This window comes from Antennarius striatus, chromosome 3 (genome assembly GCF_040054535.1).
Source record: "Antennarius striatus isolate MH-2024 chromosome 3, ASM4005453v1, whole genome shotgun sequence".
In the NCBI taxonomy this organism is placed as follows: domain Eukaryota; kingdom Metazoa; phylum Chordata; class Actinopteri; order Lophiiformes; family Antennariidae; genus Antennarius; species Antennarius striatus.
In genome coordinates this window covers 24,463,233-24,483,150 of record NC_090778.1, presented here as the reverse complement: position 1 = coordinate 24,483,150, position 19,918 = coordinate 24,463,233, and the positions used below count along the sequence as shown (strand labels likewise).

General features: G+C 43.8%; 1 protein-coding gene across 1 annotated transcript in view; it reads right to left on the bottom strand.

Annotated features, from left to right (window-relative positions):
* LOC137592789 (uncharacterized) overlaps nucleotides 1–19,918 on the bottom strand; it is a 268,825-nt gene that overhangs the window by 202,861 nt on the left and 46,046 nt on the right. The window lies entirely within an intron of this gene.

The window sequence follows — 19,918 nt, the reverse complement described above, 5'->3', positions numbered from 1 at the left end:
GAAAATGCACAAAGGAAGGATAGGCAAAATGGAGGGAAAGAGCTGGGAAGAGAACACATTTTATCATTAAGGTACTCAGAGATCATTAGATATATTAGGGCAGTGCTACGCAAGGTCAGGGCTGCTGTGTTTTTCTAGGTCGGCAGAGGAGCACTAAAACCAGCCCAATCAGCCGCTTCTTTCTCCTCCCCTCTCCCTTGTATTACTCCCTTCCTCCTCCATCTAGAGGTGGTGTAGATTACAGCCTGTTTTATCCATGTTCCTCCATGTACTAATATTATAAAGGCTTATGAGCCAAGGACATGGAAAAAGAACACACACACATGCACACACCAAAAGCACAGAGAGGCTTGGAGACTTTGAGGGTAAAGGTGGTACATCCCGCGAGGATGTACTAGGGTGCTTTAACAGGTGCGGTTCGCAGCCTGACAGTCCGGTATTTTTCATTAAGGCCATCCTTTAAAGTGGAGGTTGGCAACTGGCAGTCAACGGCAATAAAGTGTGGATTCGTGTCGGTGTGTGAGTCCAAAACATCAACACAAGGGACTCATTTTTTCCACTATAAGATAGGTATAAGGACTTAACGGACAGATAAAGACGCGTTCTGTAAAAGTAACGACTCTCTTCCTAAACACAAAGGCAGGATCATACCAACTAAAACGCAACACCATGTTGTCCTCGGTGTTGCGATCAAATTGACAGAATGAAATGTTTTCTGTGACATACCGCTTTTTTAAAAATTTTATTTCATGACGTCATATTTATTTATTTATTTAACTTTTTTTTTTTTTTACATGTCTGAGTTAATTATATTTTAGTATATTTTTAGGTAATTTTAAGTAGAAAAAACAAAATTGGATTATATGTTCTTATAAGAAAACCTGTTTACCGTGTAAACTCAAGATTTTTAACTTTTCTTAATTAAAAAATCAAAAAGAACTGACATTCAATTAATAATATGTTTTAATTTTTTTGTTTTGGGTTTTAAATGTTCCATCTCGCAATGTCAACAGAACCAGAAACAACATCATAGATCCCGATCTAAAGCATCACTGGTCCTGAGTCCACCAATCCACAGAAAATACAACATAACCTGAATTCAAATAGGGATGGTAATAATCTCTGGCCACGACCCAGATGTGTGTTAACACACACACTTTACTCCTGATGTAACCGAGGTCCTAGCAAGTCCACTGAAGGACAAACCGTTGTCGGCCTTGAATGGCAGGGAGGCAATGTCGTTGGTAATGTGGCATGTTCATCAGGATAATGATGGATAACCTTAAAACGGACTCTCGGCTTTATAGAGATGAATGTCCTGCTTGGCTTCTTACTCAGCACTTTGGCCTTTCCCCCACTCAAACACCCTCGCCCAGCATAAGATGGAGATTAGCAAAGCCTGTCTGGGAAATGGACCCAACTAAAACCTATCAATCAAACTTGCTCCAGGCTGTTTGACAGAGGGAAAACACACATCCGAAAAAGGATCACCGTGCACCAATTGTTGCTGTGAATTTTTAGTATCAAGTAATTACCAGATTGGGAGAATAACAGAAGGACATTCCTGCACTTCTTTGGGATGAAATCAGAAGACGAAGGAAAGAGTGCGAAGCAGAATTGGCGTGTAAAAGAATGCCTCTCCTGCTCTCGCCCATCTCATTAGGCTAATGTTTTTTTATAAGGCACTTCAAATGTCAAGGCATTGGCGGATTTAGTGTAAACTTAAATTCCATTACCTGGCAGGCATTAATTGCTAACTGAGCCCAGGGATCGTTCCCCTGGGGCCTCTATGTTTCCTCTCTGTCATCTGGCTAACTATTCTGTCTAGACTAACTTAGAGCACCATAATCCACCATGGGGATCAATAAACTGCACATAATTCAGCTCCAATAATGAGCTTTCACTTCAACACAAGCGCTAGTCCACTTCCCAAGGTACTGGCAGGGGCGTAAAATGATAATGTAATTATTAAAAGGACAGACAAAATGAGTAAGCACTTTCACACAAAGAGGGAGGGCGAGCCCGGGCTCAATTAGACACACTTAGAGCCATCATTGTTATTCGAGACAAAGCTAATCAAGGAGGAGATACAGGGGCCCTGCGTTTCAGCAGGTAATGGAATGATGCTCGCCCGCTCTCCCATTTCCCCAAGGCTCATGATGTTATAAAGGCCGTCCTGCAGTCACGCGTGAGTGGCCACACTTAAATGGAGCACAATGGATGTGGTTTCATCCACCAATCAGATATAATCTGAGGAGGGGACGAGAAGTTTTAAGATTCACCCTCCCTTGCAGAAACACATAAAATCATGAGTGTGAAGGATTATTTAACACCTGCCGTTTCTATTAGCAGTTCATAAAAAGAGAAGTTTGACTTCACATGTGTTACAGTTATTAACAAAATATACATATATTTGCATGTCGAAGATGTCAGCACATATTATGCACACACCATCTTTGCTGTGGCATCCACGGATCAAATTAGTGACGGCCTTTAAACCAGTGTGAGAGATGTGGTGTCTGACAAAGCGTGGTTTAACCCGGGGCTTTTTTTTTTTTTTTTTACTAACTACTGTTTCTGCAATTATCTGCATCCTTGAACTCTGGTGGATTCAAGACAAGCTAGGTTCTGCTTTCTTTCTGTTTTTTCACACCCAAGTGCTTCTAATTCATCTGCAGGCTACAGGAGGTCCAAGGTGGATAAATCAGGCCTTTACGGAAGGGTTTCTCCTACTGTTTATCTGCTGGTGACATTTGCTGCACAGCCCTAACCGCACCATAATTACCCCACTTATTCAATAAACAGGAATCATGCCTGGCAGGAACCCCCTGCTGCAAAGGTTTCAGGACTTAAGGCTATATTCTGTCCCTGTAGTTCAATGGCCGTGGCTTAATGAAAGGACTCCATTCATTTGGACATCAGCATGGGTTCACTTTTGCCTGGTCTAACTGGGCTTAACTGACTCGCCTCGATAGCCGGAACAAAGAGCACCGTGGCTGACGACCATGATGGATCCACAGCCGACTGCACATGCTTTCCCAACACACGGCACACCTTGGCACACTTCGAATGTCACAGTTCCCATAGAGGACTGGCATTTGGAGTGGATTCTCCTGCCCCTGGAGCCAACAGGCTAAGAATGGATATCTATTCATATCCTGATGAGGTAAACTGTCAATGATTTTATTTGTAGTCATTATTCAGCATGCATTGAGCGATTACTTTTGTATCCTCCTTTCAATCTCGATCTCATCGGTGGCTAACATTACTTGCTGTCTTCAGAACACACCCAAATTCAGCTTTACGCGCAATCTGCCAATTAAAACAACGGATAGTGTTTCTTTGCTTGTTTTTGCGACTCAGAAGTTGCCTGGAGTTCTGCGTGGTATTATCTGTCAGCGAAAGAGTCTCTCAGCACAGATGGATGACGAGTGACAAAGGGATATCTGGTCGAGGTTGTGCAGTAATGAGTGTCACGTGACTCCTGCATTCAAATTTCACACTGCCTCTCCTGATCCTAAAGCCGCAATCAACACTGGGCCATCTGCAACACTGCAAATTAACATAATTGGTGTACATTACATGCTTATAGATTACATTTTAATCCACTATTCTTCGCCCTTAACAAGAGGAGCTGTGGAGACACTGTGAGAGCGGAAATGTTGATTGGGCTGACAGCAAGACTTGTTGTCTTGGTGAAAATGGATGAACTGACAATCAGAGTTTGGTGAACAGCCAGGTGTGAGGGCCAGAGTGCAAGTGGGCCAGTATGCATCTGACACAAGTGCCTTCAGTACACCTGGAACGAGGGCTGAGGTGATGGACAGCCCAACCGTCTTGTCAGACAGCTCACAGACAGAGAGCAGGCAACACTCAGGCCTGTTCCAGATGCTCCGACGGAATAAATTGAACTTGATTAGAATTAATCACACTAAACCGTGTGCAATTTGCAAATATCAGGGAAAATATTCAAGGAAATCTGTTTAGAAGACTGGAGGAGCGAACAATTGAACCTCTACTCTCTGGTCTTGACAACCATTTTAAATGCAACCATTTTCCAAAGAGACAGATGCAAACGTTTGGATGTTTTACTTGTTTCCTGTGAAGAGTGCATTTCATACATGGGCTATGACAGACCAGGGTATAAATCATGGACAGTCACTGGAGGGTCTGTTATAGTTGCATATATGTACAATACAATGTGTTACAGTCTCACAAGCCCACTTAGCCAAAAGCATTGGGAGTTACGTGTTGACAAATTGCCAGATGCAATCCTACACAATGAAAACACATGGCACACACGGTTGAGTTGCAACACACAAGTAGAGCCGCACGCATCGCGCTGTATTATAGGTTTAATGAAGCCTCACGTCAAGCAATCTTTAAGAACGTGTACGATAAAATTGTCATGATGGAGTCGCACCACTTCGCATTAATAGAATTCAAGATGAAGATGGGGTTTGGAGGCGGGAGTCAGCATAAGTTCGCCGTCTCCCACCCTGTGTACACCGTGAAAAGATGAAGTATGCAAACTGCCGGATTTTAAACTTGTATCTAATTGTCTCACGTCATGGGTCTGGGCCAGGCCATTGTTGCTTGAAGAATAAATTGGGTAATTCAATTAAAGTGCTTTCCAAAGACACATCATAAGTGATGGAGAATGACTCTAACCCAGGCCTGAACTCCATGTCCCTCTCCCCCCTCACCCCCCCATCGCTCTGCTTGCCTGACAAATGGATGGCAGAGTATAATTGAAACACATTGCTGCCAGCGTAGGTCAATAACATCGCTCTTTCTGCTCACCAGCACCAGATTAACAGACTCTATTTTATCTTCCCTCCCCCTGTTCCAGCTTGACAGAGCGGGAGCGTCAGCTGCTTATCCATAAAAGAGCCCCCTTATCTTGAAAATAAACAAATACATAAAGTGCAATAGCCTGATGTCTGTCCAGGCAGTTAGGGACTACTTAGTTTAAGGCAAACATGATGTGGGCAGTGTTTTGTTAAAGACATCATCATATGAGAGGAAGCACAGCTGTCACTTCAGAAAAATCTGGATGGATATTCTTCCCAGCAGAGAAATGACGACATTTTTTTCAAGAAGTCAATTTGTTTTGCAGATTTTTTAACATGGATTTTATGTGTTTTCATTGCACAGATTTGTCGTTTTTATCGTAAAATTCATTGAAAACCCAGAGTAACCCGTCATTCAATGTCATTTAACCGCGATTTATTTTAAAAATAAAAAAGGACATTCGCCTTTGGACAATGACTTCATTTAATGCTGCTGAATATTTCACATTTTTGATAACAAATAAAAGACGCTAATTCCTGTCGTTGGATAATCTAAAGCCATTACTGTTTATGAATGATAAACATTGAGGATTAATTAGCTTAAGCACAAGTGTAATATGAAGCTAAATTGGGTGATTATATGTATTAAAGGCCAAGCAAACAAGTCCACAGGCTTACATTAATTTGATAAACAAATGAGAAAAGTAGGGTTGAAGTTCAAGGGTAAAAAAAAAAAAATCCATTATCTCCCACTCTTCACTGTGCTTCATGTGATTATATGTTAGGTTTTGTTCACACTTTTGCTATAAGGAAGGATTGGGAAAAAATAATATCCGACTTTTCAACAACAAAGTGAATGAAGAATTAGCCTGGAAATGAAATCCTGTGTGTGTGTGGGGGGGGGGGTGCACACAACTCTGGGTGTGTTTGTGTGCACCTGGGTGTGTGCTTGGATTTGAATGCCAGTCTGTATGTATTTCTGTATGGTTTGTGTACACATTATCCCAAATGGAACACACACAAATTAGCCATGAAGGCATATTCAATTAAGTCCTTTGTCGGCAGCGTATGTAAGGGCGGGACAGGATGCACAGTACAGTAATCTACGATGAACAACATAGTGACAGCTCCATTGTCTGTCTGATGGATAGAAATTACTCGCAGGCGTCCTCGACCAACAGATTAAACCACTGTTGGGGGGTTGAGATAAGATGCCAGCCGGCAGTGTGGAAGATACCCCCTTCTTGCAGCTCAAACAATGCATTTAATCCATCGGCGTCTTGCAATCATGGTTGTTTGACATTACTTTTCAGCTTCCCACACACTCATCCTCGTCCTCTTTCCACCTTCCGTCAGATAGAGAGGGGCTCCAAGCAGAAAAGACTTCATCTTGTAAATTAATTTGGTCATTATAGTAGAGGTCCAACAGCCAATGTCAAAGAGTCTTTCACTGTACCTTCATTAATGCATTTGAAGCCTATCCTTTTTTTTCTCTACTTGGCTTTCAGTCTGAGTCACTCGCACTGAGATGAGTTATACGGCGAAGCACAATTTTGTATTTAATTCATTGCTCACCGCCTTCTTGTCTGCAAGTCGCAAGGTTCTGTCCTTCCCGTCTACAAAGCACTCCTTCATAGCTTTTTATTATTGAGTCCAGACCTTGGCGGAAGTTGCTTTCAAATGAATGAGATCCATAGATTCACATTGCAGAGGTCTGACCTTAGAAAGCCGTCAATGGGGGATTCAACAAGTGTGGAGAAACAGTAAAAAAAATATATATATGTCAGAAAAGTCCTCATCGTGGAAACATAAAACAGCCTCATTTTAAGTGCAAATTAAACACTGCTTCTCTGAATAAAGGATATGAACACCACTCTTTAACTGGCATTCCACCTCTACTACATACGCATTATCTTCAGCGCTCGGAGCTCAAGGACTACTTATTCTGAATTACCAAGGAACCTAACTTCAACGGTAAGTTTACACATGATAAATCATGATCCTGTGCTTTGCGCTTGCTTTGTTGGTCACTTTTAACAACCTGGTCTCAAGTACGATAACTTTCCCTATTTGCTCCCAATTCAGTTAACTAGCAAAGCTTAAATCAAACACAAACACCCGGCGATAGTGCTCCGATTACCTCTGGTCTCAGCATGTTACATTTTGAATGAAGAAAGTTTGCAGTACTTTGAATGCCTTAGTGACTTTGAGGGAACTGCAACAATAGACTTTACATGACTGGCACCAAGGTGAACTATCATAAGATAATATTGGAGGCAATAAAGCACAGTTGACACTGGATTATAGACAGATATGGTAAAAATTAAGAGCAGTAGTGAAGCTTGGTGCCAAAAGAGTTGGGCAACTTTTCACGTATGGACCACCTCCTGCAAGCATTGATCAACCACATCCTCAAACATCCACATATTGTTGCCAGAAGGTTCCACCACCAGCTGTTTGTTCTAGGGGCAACTGCCTATTTTAAATTTGCTTAAGTAAAAATGATTATTGCCAATTAGATGCCAATTAATTGTGCAAGCATGGGATGCTGCCAGCTGTTTACATAGGGGAGAAAAATAGCCCTTATTTAATTTTTCCCTCAGAGCCAGAAGCGCAGCCACTCTCTCTCCGCAAGCTGCAAAGCATGCAATCATTTACATATCACATATTTAGTAAATTCAAAAAGGATGAAAGATGTGCAAAAACTGTACATCAGAATGATTGAAACAGTCAGCAAATATTATCCTCTGGGTGGGGTTGAATGGCAGAAACAACCAAAACTTTTCTTTAAATAAGAAGACAAAGGAAAACTTTGCGGCAACACAAAACTTCTCTGTTGCTGAATGTGTGATGTATGGTTGTCTGCAGCTAGGGCGACCTCAACACCTTTAACTTGACCCCACAACAATAGCCCGGGACCCTCTGCTCATGCCCTACACCGGTAGAAAGAGCTGAATTTAGTCTTTTCAATGGTTAGCGTCTGACCCCCAGAGTCTTTAAGCAGCACACTTTAATTCCCACAAGTCCCAGCTCTTGCACAACCTCAGCTTGGGCTTTCAGGAAGGCAGGTGTCATTAGTTTACCTCTGACCCTTTCCTGAGCCAACCCTATTAGAGGAGTGGAGACTGGACGCAACCCGTCTCACCTCCAAAGACGGGTGCTGAGCTAGCTGGTGCTGCATTTGTGACCAGCAGGGAGGAATAAATAGCTTTCAAGCTTCCATACGAAGCCCCACAAGAGACGGTGGTAAGAGAAAAAAAAAAAAAAAGAACGTTGAAATCGAGGAAAATTATTCAACCATTTACAACCCCTGCTCTCACATAGCTGGTCTTCTATTTGTATTTCACCACTTAAACTGTAAAATCAAACAGAGTGCTGCGACAATTTCTCTCCCCGGTTTGTTGCCTCACTTCCACAGAATAACACATCATTGGACAGATAGCATCAATTCTGCCCACGGTAATCCTAGCACCTCTGGTTGTATCACTCATTCAATTTCAGCCGCCGGCTACAGCAAACATTACACACTGCATCAAGATTACTGGAGAGAGGCAGAACAGGGGAAGAAGAAGAGAAAAAAAAAGGGCTGTATCCATCATGTCATGATGCCCCTGTTATTGTGACAGATCAAATTCACTGTGTGCGCGTGCAGACGCATCTCTGATGGATGCAAACCGCCGTCCTCAGGCGTGATCGCCATCTGTGCTTCTGCAGGCATCGCCGATGGATTTTTCTTTTTCTTTTCTTTTTTTTTTTTGAGGGTCGTCCGACTTGGACGGTTTGCGTCTTCATAGTCATTGCTGCCGCCATGCTTGTTTTACCTCCCTCAATTAACCTTGTGTGGTTGTAACCCTACCAACCCCACCCACTTAGCTGAAGGGCAGATGGGGGGGGGGGATAGCAGTGAAGGTGATTGAGGAGAAGAGGTAGGAGACGGATGAGAAACGGTTGAGTATATAGGGCAAGAATGTGGGGCAAAAATAGGTGAGGAAAAGAAAATGCCTACAAAAACAACAAGAGCTCAGGAATAAATTATTAAATGAGGAGTTAGAGTAAGGAGGAGAGCGGTACCCAGGATGCTGCCTGCCTGACAGACTGGCTGACTGACTGCCTGGTTCATAGGTTGGTTTGCTGTGCTGCGTCTTCTCCTCTGGGGGACGTGGGTTTGCAGCGCCGGCCTTCGAGAACAGGAGGGGAAGATGAAGAGGTGGTGTCAGACTGCCTTTTAATGGTCAGGAGTGTGGTTAGTTCTCCTGACTCAGGCCTCTCCCCCGTGACGCCAGGTCCACTCCACATAACCGGCCATAATTCAACTCATTTGGCAGTTTGAGGTCTCAGAGGTCCAGGGATAAAAAGTGTGGAGAGGCAAACGGCAGGCGGAGGGACCAGCTGAGGGCACTTCTTACGAGATGTCCGCTGGAGAACATTTCTGGAGCAGACCCTGGAAACCACAGCGATCTATTAACTACCGAACAGGAGGAGCAGGAAGGGCAAGAGGAGAGAGATGGGGGGGCAGAGGCGGTTTCAGGTCTACGGGTATGGTGTGAGTAAAAGTAAATACTCCATGCTTTTGCAGCAGCTCAAGTTTCTGAAAGTGCAAGTTATTAACACACAAATAATTACAATCCTACAATCACCAGTGCCATCGACACAAGTTTAACATCTCAGATCGACTGTGATGTTCCTACTAAAAAAGTAACTCAAACTTCACACAAATCTGGGCTTAAACTTCAGTTTCGTGGCACAATTTAAAAGTTAAAGCACTCCGGCAAACAGTTGGTGAATATTTAGCGGGGAAAACGCACCAACATAGTGAGCCTACACGTACGCACGGGGTGCCAATGCCTCCTATGGGGTATTAATTGAGATGCAGGAATATGTGAGATGGGGCTGCAGCGGGGCACAGTGTGTGTTTGATAGGAGAAAGAATATTTTGGCAAATACCAGTCCGGGCATGTTTTTGGCCCTTCGAGAAGGCTTAGTGACAGCATCTGAGAAGGGACAAAGGAAAGACATCTTTGAATCTGTGTGTGTGTGTGTGTGTGTGTGTGTGTGTGTGTGTGTGTGTGTGTGTGTGTGTGTGTGTGTGTGTGTGTGTGTGTGTGTGTGTGTGTGTGTTGGTGTTTCTTTGTGTAAATGAGAGAGAGAGCCCTGCTGACCCCAAGTTGGAGTGTTCAGGCTACACAATTAAATGGTGTTGAAGCATGAGAATGAACAATCAATCAGCTTTATTATCACTGATGTGAAAATTATAATACTGGTGAAGACTTGCAGTGAAGGTAAGAATATTTCCTCCATCTCACAGGGAGCCGCTAACGGAACTGTGACCATGCGGTGAATGTACGGGTGTTATTTGTGTTTTTTGAATTCCTGGTTTTTGTTGTTGTTGTTTTGGGTTTTTTTTTTGAGAAATAAAAGCAGGCAGGAGTTTGCCTACATGCCTGCGCAAAAAATATCATTCTCTGACTGAAATATGTCAGTTGAGCATCGGACACTCGGGCGTACCTTGATTTACTCACATACAGGAAGGAGACGTCATTGCATCATCCCAAGATGGGAGGATGAGGGACGAAAATATTTAAATTTTGACAAAGGGAGAGGTTTTCCAGTCCAAGTGGGTGTAATTTTGGGATTAGGATTCGCCGTGCGCCTTTTAGGAAACATGTATACGATGTGAAGGTTAATCACAGGCTGCAGTTTTGTAATGCAAGTCGTCACCGCGTGGCAGCGCAATCAGCACTGTCAGAAAATAAGTGGGTCACAATGCGAGACCTTGATTAAAATCGCAGTGATTATAGTGCGGCTTCAGCTCTGATTTTGCGGGTTTCCCCAACATCTGCCCTTGCGAGGAAGAATCCATACGAACAAATATAGACGCACAATGTAGAGGTACAAACGCGCCTCTAGACATGTTTCATGCACAGATGTGGACATCCACACAGAGAACCACCCGTAAAACCACATCCAAAGCATCACCATCTACATACTGTACATTCTATGGTTTCTTTGTCTTTCTTTGCCCTTTTCCCGTCCTATTCTTGCCAAGTTGACGGGGAGTTTGTGGACCAACACAGCACAGAGCGACGGAAACCCTGCCCGCGTGCCTTTTAACAGCAAAGTGAAATCAATATATATTCTGGAATGGCAGGAAAAAAAACATCACTGTAAACTAGTTATTGACGTGTTAAAGTAATTTACACTTGCTACTACAAGACAGATCATGGCAGTATTTATTTAGCTGGCAAGCTGGCGGTGGGAAAACGATACGGCAGATGTAGCTCTCGCCAGATGCTGGTGTTACAATGTCCGTCTATCAAACTGTCCCCCTCAACTCCCCCCCACCACCATCTCTACTCTATATCCTGCTTCACTTCCCCAAATGGCTGGCTCCCTTTTCACCGCAACCTGACAGCGTTAAAACAACTGTATAATTAGAGCTGCATCTGTCACACAGGTTTATTCTGGCTTTCGGTTTGACAGTTGTGGGCTTTGGGTGACGCTTGAGGACAATGCCGGAGCAAAAGGAGGAACAGGAAACAGTGCTTTAGCCCACAAACATTTTGTTCACTGGCATGAATGCTGGATATGATGGTTTTAAATGTCAGACGTCTCTGTTATATTTAAAGATTTTACATTTTAACGAAGGGCTGCAGCAAATTGAGTCGTAAGGAACGCCACAGCGTCAGATGATGTGTGAACAAAGCAATTAGCCTAAACCAGTGGAGCTACCCGTGTTTGAAACCTCAAAAAAAAAAAAAAAAAGGCCAAAGGGTGGGGGGAAAAAAGAGGACATAAGCAGCTGTATGGCGAGCTATCCCGCTATCAGCTGCTGCAATTAGGGAGCGCAATGTAAAATGTCACAGTGGATCTGTATCATCGGCAGCCCTGTCACAGTAAAAGGCCAGGAGGAGAGGAGGAGAGGGGAAGCACAGAGCACAGCGAATCCCATCGGCCAAGTCTGTTCCGGGAGAAAGAAAAGGAATATCGTGTAATGGTGAGGACAGGAAAAATCTGGAACTCTAGTTCAGGTGTTGTCAAGTCACCCACCTCCCATTAGTGAGGAATAGAGACAGAAATAATACTATTACAATATGCAACATGATGCAGGCTGATGACATGCAGGACGATCAAGGCGTGCAAGACGTACATTGGTATTTGTATGTTTTTTTTTTTTTTAAATGTCAGTAAATATTGAAAAATGTTGCAAAGTGTGGACATCCAAAAAAAATTGAGTGATGGATTAAAATCCGAGCAAAATCATGGGATTAGACCTAAATAAATAGAATATTCTCAAATAAAACTGAACATGCTCTAAACTGAACCACATGGAAATAATGCATTCTATTTCCCTGACTCAACTGCTTTCACGCTTTTGCCTTTTGCATGTATTAGAAAAAAATAATGGTGACAAAAGATGCCTTTTAATTTTCGGCTCAGCGTTATTTTGACACGTGTAACTGATGAATCTCCACGGGACATAATAAATCATTTGCAGATTTCCTCCCATTTTTGATCAAATTGAGATGACCAGACTTCTGCCCAGACTCATTACATTCAGAGAGTAGATTGAAAGCGTGCCTGGACGCGCTCTCTGTTATTGTCATTACACACCCTGCTCCAGCCTCGAGCATCCGTAGAATTATCACCTCTGCATATAAACTCACATGTGGGATGGAGTTATTGGGAGGAAAGCAGAATCCTAAAATCATTTAAATCTGGATTAGAGACTCATCTCGACATTATCTACTGATGGTTTCAAGGGAAAGGATGGCGGAACATTTGAAAGACTGTGTTTATAATAAACTAGATTCCAGACATATGCCTCAGCATAATATAAGCACCCTCTAGTGGCTATTTCATAGACTGCAAGTGGGTTGTTTTTTTGTTTATTTCTTGTTTTCTTGCATGGTTGATCATCGTAACACTTTGTAACTGATTGGAAACCTCACATTCAACCAAATACATGACAATTTGGGCCACATGTAAACAGAAACATGGATATGTGAAATTGTTAAGCTAATTCAGTTTGTGGAAGAGCAATGTGTGATGCAACAGGGACAGCTGTCCACCAAAGGCAACGGAGACGGTTCACATGCAGTACCACATAACCCCCCCCCACTAAGGAACAGAGATGCCCTGGGTGGGTGGGGGGGGGGTAGCTTGATAAAGAGCAAATGAAAGAAAGAAGAAGCATATGAGAAAGAGAAAAGGCAGAATGTGTGTGTCTATTCATATTTCGTTTATTTTTGCCACAAGCTCTTCAACGGCTAAATCTTGCACACCTGGGAGCGAGTGTGTGAAAGTTGAAGAGTTCCTTCTGCTCCTTTTTAGAACTCCCCGTTTCCATGTAACGGATTCCTTCAACGTCCTTGCTTCTTATTCGTAGCCCTGATCCGTCCGGCTCTGTCCTCCCTTCACCTTCTTTCACAAATACTTCTTTGCACATCTGGCCCAGTTGACATCTCCTTGACATTAATCTATTTTCAACTAATGTTTTTTTTGTTTTTTTTGTTTTTTATAATTGTGCATGTTTCGACTGACCTAAGAGCACCAACAACTAAAAGTGGACAGTGACCAACAAAAGTCCATTTTTAAATCACCCGCACTAGATGTATGGATTCAAGACAGTCTGGGGCAAGAGGCATCAACAGATCTGGGCTTTTTTTTTTTTTTTTCATAAACACAGAACACAACCAAATGTTCAGAGAACAAATACTGATATGAAGTGCTGTGATACCTCTGAAGAGGCGTCAGCAGGTTAAGAGGATACCTTTCCTTTCTCTCTCTCTATATATATATATATTTTTTTTTTCCTACTGTTTTAGTCACGGCTGTGTCTTATTTCCAATTGAACTTTTTTTTCCCCTCTATCTTCCTTTCTTGCCAAGGTTTATCCCTGAGGTGTCCTCTGGGGCTACCGACTGGATAAGCCATTTGAAATGCATTTTCTAAAGAATCTTCCGTTCCATTTTTTTTTTTTTTTTTTTTGAACTGCTGCTATCTCTCAAAATGTCCTTAAGAAAAAGTGTGAGCGGAAGAAGAAAAAAAAATTGGCGGTAAATGTTTTAAAGTACTCTTGCTGTACTTTTGCATGTAGTTTACTCGTACAAGAAGTAGCCGTTGTTTTCTAGCGGCGACGTGGCGAAGGGCTTCTGGGACATGTGATTTGCCCGTTAGATTAGAGTTTGAATCAGGTTGAAATAATCTCAAGGAAGTATCAAATCAAGAGTAACATGATTTAAAGGTTAGCATAAGGAGTTTGAACATATGACCTAATTATGACACAACTGATACACAATAGCTTACAGCATACCAGCGGATCCAACTGTGTGCATATGAAGTGATGCAATTATTGCCCGGTATTTTTAATTATCAGAAAGGGCAATCTATAGGCCTAAAGCCACGATCATGAAGTGCATCACGGTGCCACATCGTGAACTGCAGCCTCTTCTGTCAACCAATTATACCAATTATAGCCAGAAACCCCTGTGGTGTTTTGATAAGACCTTCCACAATTTCTTCCAATGGAGCAATTTGTTCCAGTATTTGTTTACAGGGAGAGGCTGCGACTCACAGCAAAAATAAAAAAATAAAAAATTTACTATCGCAGCTCGCCATCACAGCCGACTGAATCCACCACTGGCTAATCTTAACCTGGCTTTTCTCATTGAGGTTTTAATCTGGTCATAGCAATTTAGCATCTAGCATTGGCGTGTGCTAGGTGTGTGTTTGTATGTGTGTGTGTGTGTGTGTGTGTTGTCATGGGTTTGCATTTGAGCAGAGAGACAGACAAGCCCAGTCGCTCTTCTCCTCCCGCATCCCCCCCACCCCCCCACCCCGTCAAGAACCAATCACGTGTGAAAACTTGCCTTAACTTGCCTTGCCTGTGTGGCTACGGCGTCAGAGATGCTTTGACAGATCTGTGCGCCACAGAGGCGTCTCCCCGCCATTTGGCATGCCACGCGCGTCTGGTGCGCAGGAGACTGCCTGTCAAACGCCTGTGAGTCGGTGGCGCAGCCAGGGACCCTACGGAGCGCCAGATGGGCCATTAAGGTAGTATTAATGTAGATGCCATCGCTTTTCTCCTCTGACTGGGACATGCTCTCTCGAACTGCGAGCAGCTGCTGCCATTTACTAGGACAGCTTCCTGCTAACTTTGGCCAACTGGCTGCGCCCTGACTGGCTCTCGGTGTAATGATAGACTTTTTCTTCCCACCATACCTGTGACTTTCGTCTCTCTTTTCCCTGTGCCCTCCCCCCCCCCCAGAGGTTTTTCACAGAACCGGGTTGAAAACTTCCAGCTTTAGCCGCCTGCAAAGTGTCGCGCTGACACACACATGTACACGCACATCTAGGCAGCAATTTCCTTTCCCATAGAAACACACACACACACACACCCACGAAAACACCAGCAGTCTAATAGGAGTATAGAAACCGGATCCATCTGTACACCCACTCTTAAGCTCATAATCAAGGCATGATATTCAGTAGTGTATGGTTATTTCTGTTTATGCCCTACTGAGTGCTAATATCATGCTTTAATTGAGAGAAAATTGGCTGTTGGCAAGAAACAGAAAAGAAGGTTACCAAAACCCCAACCATGGATAAGTGTTGCAATCAGTAATATTCTATTTAGTTAAGTAGCCGAAAATGGGATGTTTTGAGATCATTATTCAAATCACATTGACAAAATCCTATTATGAGAATTAGTTTTCCAGAGGGAAATGTACAGAATTATTGATGTGAAATAAATGTGCTTTCAGCTGCACATACACTGGGGGCATATTAAAGCAACAGCAGGGCATACGATTCAAACCGAAACAAGGTCACAAACACCATATTCTCTCGTTTACACTGGGAAAACAATGTACATTTCAAGTGCAAACGGTCCATAACATCAAAATCCAACAATGAAAAATGCCGATAGTGAATTCCGTTATAATATACTGAACTATTTCAACACTGCAGCCCTAACTAGAGAAAAAAAAAAACACAAAAAAAGAAGTCAGAGGGAACGAACAGTCGAAGATGGAATCGGGTTTGTACTTCTGAAAAGATGCTGGATCTCCAGAGGCGCAGGTTAGCCTTTCCTACACAGCTGAGACCACCTCCCTCTGTTCTCTCTGTCACTTGACTTGCTTCTCATTTTTCAGCAGAGCCACAGCCTCCTTTGAGATGCCCCTAGGGGAGATGGGTATAGTAGTTTAGGCGGCTATGCACCCACATACTGTTCCCACATACTGCATGCACTTGTATCTGTGGTGTAACAACTGACAAGCGATAGAAGTATATGCTATACAGTGACTTTATTGTTTGTGAGCCTCTATCTTTCTTTCTCCCTCGGTCTCTGCTTCAAGAACATCAGTCAGAGTCAGACATTCAGTTTGGGGTAGGGTGGGGGTGGGTGGGGGTGGGGCTGGTGAGGTGGCTATGTTCTCGTCTCACGAGGCGTCTTGGATGAGGACTAAAGGGGTTGGCACCACCGGTGGTCAGTGCTGAAATCAAACGCACCGCCACCGAAGCGCGGCGAACACTTATGCTCCCCTCCGTGCAGCCGTTAGTTTACTCGACGTATCAAACTGACACCTTCTCCCTCGGCTGCTCCTGACAAGGAGTTTCCTCGTTGAAAAATTAGCTGCAACCTGCCAAGAGCACAGCGGCAATTTGTACAGTTGTGAATAGATTTTGACTCTGAGTAGATGAGATAAACGTTTATTGTACAGAATAACACTCAGGCAGGCCCAGAGGGTAGAAACGTACGCAGCTCCCGATGGGGGAAAAAAAAAAAAAAAAAATCAACGCTGACCTCGCCGTCAAAATGAACTCCGAACTGGCTTGTCCGTCAACTCCGCCTGGTTTGAAAGCAATTTGGAGAACCTCTTCAAAAAAGTCACTCCTTTAATAACATCAAACTGATTTCTTCAGAATTGATGGAGAACTGCTCTTTTCTTTTGTGTTTCTGACTCCGTTATTGGGTCGACTTCCTATCTGGGTCTTTACATACTGGAGAACCTCGTTCATTTTTTTTTTGCATCTGCCCGAAAGACACAATAAAAAAAACCCCAAAAACCCCAGACAGCTACCGCAAAGTGAACTTGAAACGGCGCCTGTGTGTTGGAGTGAGATGGCATAGGGAAGCATTTCCTTCAGCTTTATCCAGGAAATCCAACCTGCGATGAACAGGATCAATTCCCTTAATTCCAAGGTGCATGATATTGCTTTGCCATGCAAATGCTTTCAAAAGCACAGTAATGCCATGCTGCTATTGTATGTGTTTGTGTGCATTTGTATTTGTGTGTGTGTGTGTGAGGATTGATCGCTGCACCGGGACAAGTGAGCTAGGCTTTTGATAGGCAAAGAATAACGGTGTTACAGAGCTAAGCAGTGCGCGCATGTGGGTGTGTTGCAAATAGGTTATTTTGGATGTTTTTAGAAGAAAGACGGCATTACCGAGGCCTGTCGGTGCACCGAGGTACACATCCAACCAAGACGATTAACATGAATAGGAAATATCTAATGTTATTTTCCACCGCTGCGAAAAAAAAAAAAGGGGAAGCAGAGAAAAGCCTGTAATCACATTATTTTTATTTTTTGTGTCGGAGATCAAGATCAATCAGGGTTAAATGTTTTTAAAGGTAACAATGGATGGTTGTGTAGGAGACGCACGCAACATGACTGGATGTGTGATGGGGGTTAGGGGGAGTAGGGTGGGCCTGACAAAGAATAACCCTCTTTCTTTTGTGTGTGTGTGTGTGTGTGTGTCTCTTTGAGAAGTTGTGCTCTACATGTATGCATTGTGGGTAAACTCAACACACATGCATGTAGTTATGATTAGCGACCTTAATGTGACGAGCGGTGTTTCCTACCAGCATGCAGAGACTGGAGGAGGAGGAGGAGGAGGATAGCATCGTAGCACATGGGGGCTAAACTCGGACTAAAGCAGTAAATGAAGGCCAGAGACGAAAAAACACTGGCGAAACGATACCTCCTGCTCCGGCATAAAAAAGGACGACCGCTAAGATTCTGTCAAACAACATATTGAGCCACTGACGAAGTGAGCGGTGAGAGGGAGATTCAAACTTAATGAGTGCTTTGGCAGCTTGTGGTGGTGGTGGTGGTGGTGGTGGTGGTGGTGGTGGTGGTGGTGGCGGGGAGAAGCAGGGAGGCAGGCAGTGATTAACGGAACACTTCAGAGTACAAGGCACAGCGGTGCTCAAAGAAAACAGTGATGATCTCCACTTAATCGCGGAGAAGCCCGGAGCATCTGCCACCAGAGCAGGGCAGCGGCACCGGCGAGCTCCCGCTCCGCTAGGCTGTCATCTCCAGAGAACTGCGGCCATATGCTCGGATCTGCCGCAAACTCACAGGAAGTTAATTTTCTGACAAAACACGGGGATAAATATGACATTCAAACAAGTTGTGCTCAGCCAGGCTTGAACACGGATGCCGCGCCAAAGCTCAAGCTGCACACGTGTCACACTCAGGAACGGGGTTTATTTTCACGCCGCGCACAAATAATACATGGTGGTTCCTTTGTATCGTCAAAAGTGACCAAAATAACACAGGGCTAATTCTAATCCAAATGTTTATTCCAGTCAGCACATACCGATGTAAAGGGGGGGAGGGTGTGCAAATCCTGAATATATGAAATGTCATTGTCCTAATGAGGGGGGGAAAGAAAAAGGCAAATATGACAGGTGCGAAAAAAAATGATGAACTCCTGTTTTCGCTCATGGATGAAGGATGAAGCGCCCAACGGTGTGCCCTTAAAATAATGTCAATCAAAACATTAAATAGGAGCTGTGTCTAACCTCCTCTGCTGCAGGTGGAATGACAGAGTGGGCCAGAACAATGGGCTCACAGGTGTGAGCAGAATCCCAACACCTCATCACGGGGCCAATAAAGAACAGAATATAGTGTTTCTCAGACTTCAGCGCTCTGCTACCACTCCATTTCAAACGGTAAAGAGAAACAGAGCCTCGGGGGCCAAGCCGGCAGTTCCAACCTACAGATTCTTTACAACAATAGCCGGTATCATATAGTAGGGAGTCTAGGGGATAACTGGAGGTGGTGCAGCTTTTCTGGTCAGAAACAAACACACCCAAGGAGGCAGTAGGAATGAAAGAGGACGGAGGCGGCGTGCAACAGAGGGGTCAGGTTTGGGCCTCCACGTGGGGCAATCAGAGACCACAGCTACAGCTAGAATGAGAGAGGAAAAAGAAGGGCGACTCGGTTTCATTCAGTGAGGGTCGGTGCGGTCATGCAGATCTCAGTGGCCTTTATCAGGGAGGAGAGGTGAGAGTTTTTGGCCTCCAGGCTTCCATACTGCTGCCAGGTGGCCGGGTACTCTCTGCCCCCTCCCGCCCAGCGCGAGGCCGGTCTCATATGAACCCCTAAAAGGCCTCTCCTTCTGGGAATTTGTCTTATATTACAAAGGGGAACAATAGGTAATACACAAAGAACAACTTATCCTGATTATATAACATTAACATAACACTTGACTGTGGTTCTAAGGCATGTAATAAAGTAGAAAAGAACCTGAAAGACCAAATAACAATACACTAATGTAACTAAAATAGACTGGGGGGGGGATCTGTCAGACATATAATATATGGAGTACACATGCGTACAGAAGCGCACACCCATATCTCAAGTGTTGAGTGGCAATCATTCACCTAGACACTGTCACACTGCGGTTAAATGGGCTTATTTTGCATGAGAAGGAAGAGAGAGTGATGGGCTGCAGCGAGCGAAAAGAGGGGACTGAATCAAATGATATGAGTAGGCAAAATTAAGCTCCAATGCAAGTGGAACACTTCACAAGAGAGCCAATTTCAATTCCACAGCACTTAATTTAGGATTTGTATGGTTCAGTGGCACGCTACTGTATAGTAAGCCATGTAAGGACAGAGATAGAGGCAACCAGCAGAGAGCCATCCAGGCCCTAGAGGTATCCATCGCCCGGGCCGGCTTCCAACAGCCCCTCTTCCTCTCACAACAATGAATTAAAAAGTAATGATATTATACTGTAGGGGTTGTGCAGATGTTTTAAGGAGGGGGTATTAAGGAGCACACAGTTTTGGATTGTTTCATGCTTTGACTGTAAACGATGAATGTTGGCCAGT